Consider the following 7397-nt stretch of genomic DNA (forward strand, 5'->3'; position numbering starts at 1 on the left):
GATTTGTCAATGGTCTTCCCAGTCCTAAGAGTGGTGAAAGATTTAGCTTGCTCCATCTGATTTGAAGAGCTTGGGTCACTGACCTCATATTGCGGTTTTGGATTGGGAAGAGGTTGAGCTGGAAGGCTTCCTTTAATCTCAATCACATTATTTGTCTCAAGCCCTTCCATGGCCTTTGAAAGGTCTTGAAAGGCTTGTAGCATACCTTGATTGAAAAGCTTTTGATTTTAAAAATGCTTTAGAACCGGGTCCTCTCGAGGTTTCCTTTGATTCAAGAATTGGTTAGGGATTCCTTGGGGAGCAGTAGTTTGTCCATTCCTCCAACTAAAGTTTGGATGATTTCTCCAACTAGGATTGTATGTGTTAGAGATGGGTCCATTGAAAGTTCTTTGGTAGTTGTTCATGGCATTCGATTGCTCGTTTGGTGCCTCTTGAAAAGCTGGTATCGTTGGGCAATTTTCAGTTGTATGTATGTTGCAAGCGTAGATAACGCAAACAACTTCCTTAGCCTTATCCTTCTTAAATTTCATGGCCTCGACCTTCCTTGCAACACTGGCCACTTTAGCATTTATATCATCATCCTCTTTCAGCAAGTGTGTCCCACCTCTCTCCCTTGCTTGAGTAGGCTTAGATGTGGTGCTGGATTTTTGGGAGATGTCCCATAATTGTACAGTTTCAACAAGTTTGTCAAAGTAATCCCACACTTCATTGACATTCTTATTCATGAACTCCCCATTACACATCATCTCAACGAATTGGTGCATGGAAGATGTCAGTCCATCATGGAAGAAAGTTGTTATGAGCCACGTTTCAAAACCGTGTTGTGGGCATGAACTGATGAGATCCTTGAATCGCTCCCAACATTAGAAGAATTTTCATCTTCCTTTTGGGCAAAGTTCATGATCGACTTCCTGATGGTGTTTATCTTATGGTATGATTTTTTTATTTATGAACTCCTTCATCATATCATTCCATGTGCCAATAGATCGTGGACGTAGTGAGTGCAACCACGTCTTAGTTTTCTCTTTCAAGGAAAAAGGAAAGAGTTTCAGCCGAACTGTGTCCTCAAACACGTTAGGAAAGTATAAAGTGACTATAAACTCGTCAAATTCTTCCAAGTGCAGGTATGGACTTTTCAGATTCAAGTGCAAGGAACTTTGGAAGGAGTTGGATCACTCCAGGCTTGATATCTATGTTTCTAGGAAAAACCAAACATGAGGGCGTGCTCATCCCCGCCAGTTGCAAGTAATCTTGTAAAGTATGAGGCAGGGGTGCTTAATGTACCTCATTCTCATCCTAGACTTCCTCAACCCGACGTTTAGGTTATCTTCCCGATTAATTGACTGGTTGATTGGCAGCTATAACCTCAATTAACTCTGAGGATCTTGAGTGGTGTCTAATCCTGAGATGGATAGATTACCCCTCAACTAATCCTCCTTCACTCAAAAGATGTTGAGTGCTGTCATGGACCCACTTAGGCATGAAACACTCTCAGCCCTCAATTTTAGATTTCAACCTAAACCTAAAAGAGAGAAAGGAAATAGAAATTTAGAATTAGAAAGGGAGGGAATTATAAAGAAGTAACTAAATTTGAAGTTCCTAAATTAAGATCTTGCGGTACAAAACAAAACAAGTCAGTTTCTAAAAACAGAAATTCTAAAAAGAAAAGTTTCTATAAAAAAAAATAATAGAAAGATGAGTTAGTTTCTAAAAACAAATTAGGAAAGTAAACTAGTTTCTTTTTAAAAATGCAAAATAGAAAACTAAGTTTCTAAAGTAATTCAGAAAAACCCTAACCTAAAAATAGAAAGTAGAAAAATCATAATATTAACCCAATTCTAAAACTAGTCAATCTCAGAAAAACACAGCTGTTAATCCCTGGCAACGGCGCCAAAAACTTGTTCACAACCCCAAATGTAGGGTCGCGATCTAGTAATAATCTCGGTGAGACCAAGGTCGAATCCATAGGGACTAATCTTATGTATTTATTCTAAGAGTAATTAGAATCAATACTAGGAGAAGATCTAACTTAAATCTGTAAGTGTAGAGAGTAATTGTGAGAGATTTAATGAAAAACTTAAGAAATTTAAAGGTGAGAAGCTAGGGATTCCAGGGATCCACTTGCAGCTATTAGGATGTTTCCTTATTTGATTCAAGGAACTTAATTAGAATTGGAGTCCTATCCTATCCAATTGGAAGATATTCAATAAACTCAAATCTGAACTTCCATTGACCTAATTCTCAAGGGATGAAAGTTGTGAAGATTGGAAGTGATTCCATCACCTAACCATGCCCAGGAGACAATGGTAGACAACAAGATATACCAATCTAACAACCACCATGGGAGAATTGTGAAGAATAGAAGGGATTCCATCACTCAACCATGCCCAAGGGACGATGGAGAACAACAGGATTTCTATTTCCACAAACTTCAAACACAAAAAGAATATACTTCAAGCTATTGCAGATCCATTGTAATTTAAGTCACAACAAACCGTTAGAAACTAAAAGTATTTCATAAATATCAAACTAGAATCAAAGGAGTTCAACAATAACAAGAATCAAACAAGAAAAACATCTCAACCATGCTACAAGCTTCGTCCCTTAGCCCTAGCTAAAGGATCTAGCCAACTATAGACATGATTAGATTAAAAACCCTAAAAGAAATCATTAAAAACTAAGGAGAAGGGAAGAAGAACTCTTGGGAAGCAGCTCCGCCCTTTTGCTCTACTTCTCCAAACCCTAGATATCCTAAAAAGTGCCTAGAAACCCCTATTTATAAGCAAAGTTCCACAAAATCGCAAAACCGAATCTAATTTACGTAGAGTGCATAATGCTTTCGATGTCATCAAACACCCTTCATTGTCATCAAAGGGGTTTGAATCCGAAAGTCACGCATTTTCTTCTTTTGCGCTGCATAAGTCTTTGTGTCATTGAACCGCCCTTCGAAGTCAGTGAGCGAAGCTTCAATCCATCGAACAGGTCTTCGAGTCATCGAAAATGTGTCCAAAACAGTTCAGTGAGTTGCTTCAATTTCTTCAATAAATTCGATGTCATTGAGCAGCCGTCGATGTCATCAATCACCTTCCTTCGAGTCATCGAACATGTCTTCGATTGATCGTGAAAAGCACCCAATATGTCCAGCAACTAACTTGATTTTTCCTCATGACTTTGATGTCATCGACTAGTGTTCAATGTCATCAAACGGATATTCGATGTCATCGAACGGTTCTTGATGGCACAATCTTTGTGATTTCTGCGTTTGTTCTTTTGACTTCCTTCTCCACTTGGTTTTCTTGGATCATGGGACCTTGAAATCTTCAATCTTGGTCTCCGACGTTCCATTCTTTTGCTTTGGTGACTTTTGTGCACTAAATCCATCCTTTTAGCGTTCTTTTCATTCCAAGCTCTTAAATTCGCCTTGCAACACAAACACATGTAAAATGTACCATTAAGCCATATTATGTTTGTAAAACCAAGAAATAGATGGGGGATAATATGCAATATTTGACCCTCAACATTGCACTTAATTGATTAAGAGGCAGTTTGAATATCATGTTAATCTAAATCACAAGACACTTCAAATTGTTTTCTATAAGACATGCTAGAAGTTTTGATTATGAATCATTGATATATGGTGAGAATCAAATCTAAAGAATTTTATCCACCTTAAAAAAAAAGAGAAGAACCAGTAAAAAAAAAGGAGATTGACAAATAAAGGTCATGCATGGTGAAAAGATTGGAAAAGAATGCAATAATAAAAATAAAAAATTGACCGTCGATATAAAATAAAAAACTAGAAAAAGAAGGAGAAGGGGTTAAGCTCGGAATCCAGAATTAGTACTTAATTTTCAAACCAATCTTGAAGTAGTGAGCATGGCTAACATGATGAATTGATAATATTCATACTGGAAGTAAGTTGATTTTCACTGAGCACATTTAAAAACTTGATATACAAATTATGTTTCGATTTAATAGACATAGAACTTACTTGATTGGTTGCTTATATGATTTAACTCTAGGTTTTCAACATCTCATTTTCGTATCTTAATTCTACCCATTCATACTTGAGTGTACAAAAGATTGTTTTCTTAAAGAGGATTGAACATTAGGCATTGAGATTTATTTTATGCATACTTTCCTAGGGACTAGAAAAATGTTGATTAGGGATTGTGTTGAGGGTCAAATATAGCATATTATCCCCCATTTGTATCCTAGTTTTATGAACATGATAATGCTTAATGGTTTATTTTATACATGTTTTTGTTGCAAGGTGAATCTGAGAGTTTCGATTGAAAAGAATCTTAAAAGCATGGATTTAATGTTTAAGAATCACCAAGCAAAAGGTTGGATCTTGGAAGATCAAAAATAAAGAATTCACATGCCAAAGATCTCAGAAATCCAACTGAGGAATGAGGAAAATTGAAGATTTGAAGAGAATTTGCATAATTCTTAACTAGTCGAAGTTCTAGCTCGACCAGTCAAAGCTCTTCCTCGACTAGTCGAAGATACTGCGAGTCGAACTACAACAACATGAAGTCTTAATTTCATGTGATCCTCGACCAGTTGAAGGTTGTCCTCGACTAGTAGAGGGTTACGCAGATGTTACACGCACTGCGTAAATTTGAGGTGCTTTCTGGATTTTTCCAATTCGGAGCGAAAGTTGGAGTTGCAGAATTATAAATAGGAGTCCCTAGGATGTTCCTAGGCATCTTCTAGGTTTTAAGGAGTGAAGACAAAGGGTGGAGCCACCGTCTGGGAGTTCTCCTTCTTCTTCTTAAACTTGTTTTTATGCTTTTCTTAAGAGACTTTAGTTCAATCATGTCTATTGTTGGCTAAACCTCTTAGCTAGGGCTAAGAGGTGAAGCTTGTAGTGTGATGGGATGTTTCTTTTACTTTTTTTCATATTTATGTTGAACCTTCTTTGATTCTAGTTTGGTTTTAAAGGAATACTTTCAGTTCTTAATGGTTTAGTGTGACTCAAATTACAGTAGATCTACAATAGCTTTAAGTATCTTCTTTTCCTGATTTTGGGATTATGAGATTGGTAAATCCTGTTGTTAGCCATCATCCCGTGGGCATGGTTTGGTGATGAAATCTCTTCCAATTATCACAATTCTCCTCCATTGAGAATTAGGTTAAGGAAAGTTCAGATTGATCTTTATTGTATATCTTCCAATTGGATAGGATAGGACTCCAATTCCAATCCTGTGACTTAAATCAAGTAGGAGGGCTCGCTGATCTCTACAAGTGGATCCTTAGAAACCGTAGTTACCACCTTTAAATCTGCTAGTTTTAATCACTTTAATCACAATTACTCTTTCAATTATTCAGATTTAGTTTTATTTCTTCATCTAGTTCTAGTTCTGGTTAAATTCAGAAGACACACAGGTTTAGTCCCTATGGATTCGACCTTGGTCTCACCGAGATTATTACTACATCACGACCCTACACTTGGGCTTGTGAACACTCACCCCCACAGGTTGTAAATAATCTCGTAAAGTACGAGGTGAGGTGCTTAATGCACTTCATTCTCATCCTAGATTTCCTCAACTCTAAGTTGAGGTAGTTCTGAAGGTTGATTGGCAGCCACAACTTCAATTAGCTCTATGGATCTCGAGTAGTGTCTAATCCTGTGATGGATAGATAACCCATCAACCAATTCTCCTTCACTCAAGAGACATCGAGTGTTGTCATGGACCCACTTGGGCATGAAACACTCTCAGGCCTCAATTTCATAATCTATCCTAACCCTAAAAAGAAAGAGGGAAATAGAAATCTAGAAATAGAAAAAGAGAAAATTAGAAAGAAGTTACCAAATTAGAAGTTTCTATATTGAGATCTTGCAAAAGAAAAAGTAAAGTGAATTAGTTTTTAAAAAGGAACTAAGAAAGCAACCTAGTTTCTAAAAATGAAAAAGGAAAGTTTCTAAAAAAGGAAAGTAAATTAGCTTCTAAAAACATATTAAGAAAGTTTATAAAAAATAACAAGTTAGTTTCTAAAAACAAATTCGGAAAGTTTTTAAACCTAGAAATATAAAGCTATGTTAGTTTCTAAAATAATTCAAAAAAAACTCTAACCTAAAAATAGAAAGTAAAAAAATTATAATCTTAAACTAATTCCAAAACTAGTTAATCTCATAAAAATGCAACCGTTAATCCCTGACAATGGCGCCAAAAAATTGTTCACAACCCAAAGTGTAGGGTAGTGAAGTAGTAATAATCTCGGTGAGACCGAGGTCGAATTCACAAGGACTAATCTCATGCGCATTCTGAAAGCAACTAGAAGTAGAACTGGAAGTAGATGTGAATCTAAATGTGAAATTAAAGGAAGTAATTGTGAAGTGCTTAATTAGAAACTTGTAAATTTAAAGGTGGGAACTAGGGTTTCTAAGGATCCACTTATAACAATCAAGGAGATCTATTACTTGATTCAAGCAACTCAATTGGAATTGGAGTCTTATCTTATCCAATTGGAAGATATCCCAATAAAACTAAATTTGAACTTCCTTTGACCTAATTCTAACAGATGAGAGTTGTGAGAACTGGAAGTGATTACATCACCTAGCCATGTCCAGGAGACAATGGCAAACAATAGGATATACCAATTCCACAATCAAACATCGGAGAATTGTGAAGATTAGAAGGGATTCCATCGCTCAACCATGCCCAAGGACTATGGTGAACAACACGATTTCCTAATTTCACAATCTCAAACATGAAAAGAACATACTCAAAACTATCGCAGATCTATTGTAATTTGAGTCACAACAAACCATTAAGAACTAAAAGTATTCCTTAAATATCAAACTATAATCAAAGAGAATTCAAGATAAACATGAATCAAAGTAATAGAAATATCCCATCACGCTACAAGCTTCACCTCTTAGCCCTAGCTAAGAGGTTTAGCCAACCATAGTCATGATTTGATCTAAAACCCTAGAAGAAAATATGAAAAACTAAGAAAGAAATAATCAAAACGCTTGGTGATGGCTCACTGCCCTTGTACTTTGCTCCTCCAAATCCTAGATAGATGCCCAGGGATGCCTTGGGGACTCCTATTTATAGTTGTGTAACAACTCTGTTGAGGGGTCAAATATTGCATATTATGCCCCATTTATTTCTTGGTTTTACAAACATAATATGGCTTAATGGTATATTTTACATATGTTTGTGTTGCAAGGTGAATTTAAGAGCTTGGATTGAAATGAATGCTAAAAGCATGGATTTAGTGCTTAAGAATTGCCAAAGAAAAGAAGGGATCTTTGGAGACCAAGATTGAAGATTTCAAGACTCCAAGATCCAAGAAAACCAAGTGGAGAAGGAAGGAAGTCGAAATAACAAGCACATAAATCACAAAGACTGTGTCATCGAGAACCTCTCGATGACATCGAAGCT

The 7397-nt window shown here is 36.3% G+C and overlaps 1 non-coding gene across 1 annotated transcript; it reads left to right on the forward strand.

Annotated features, from left to right (window-relative positions):
* The first annotated feature begins 813 nt into the window (after positions 1-813).
* LOC131222350 (small nucleolar RNA R71) lies at positions 814-919 on the forward strand. Its single transcript, XR_009160010.1, has one exon. It is a non-coding gene; the product is annotated as a small nucleolar RNA R71 (small nucleolar RNA).
* Positions 920-7397: the final 6478 nt, after the last annotated feature.

The sequence above is a fragment of the Magnolia sinica genome, chromosome 1 (assembly GCF_029962835.1).
Source record: "Magnolia sinica isolate HGM2019 chromosome 1, MsV1, whole genome shotgun sequence".
In the NCBI taxonomy this organism is placed as follows: domain Eukaryota; kingdom Viridiplantae; phylum Streptophyta; class Magnoliopsida; order Magnoliales; family Magnoliaceae; genus Magnolia; species Magnolia sinica.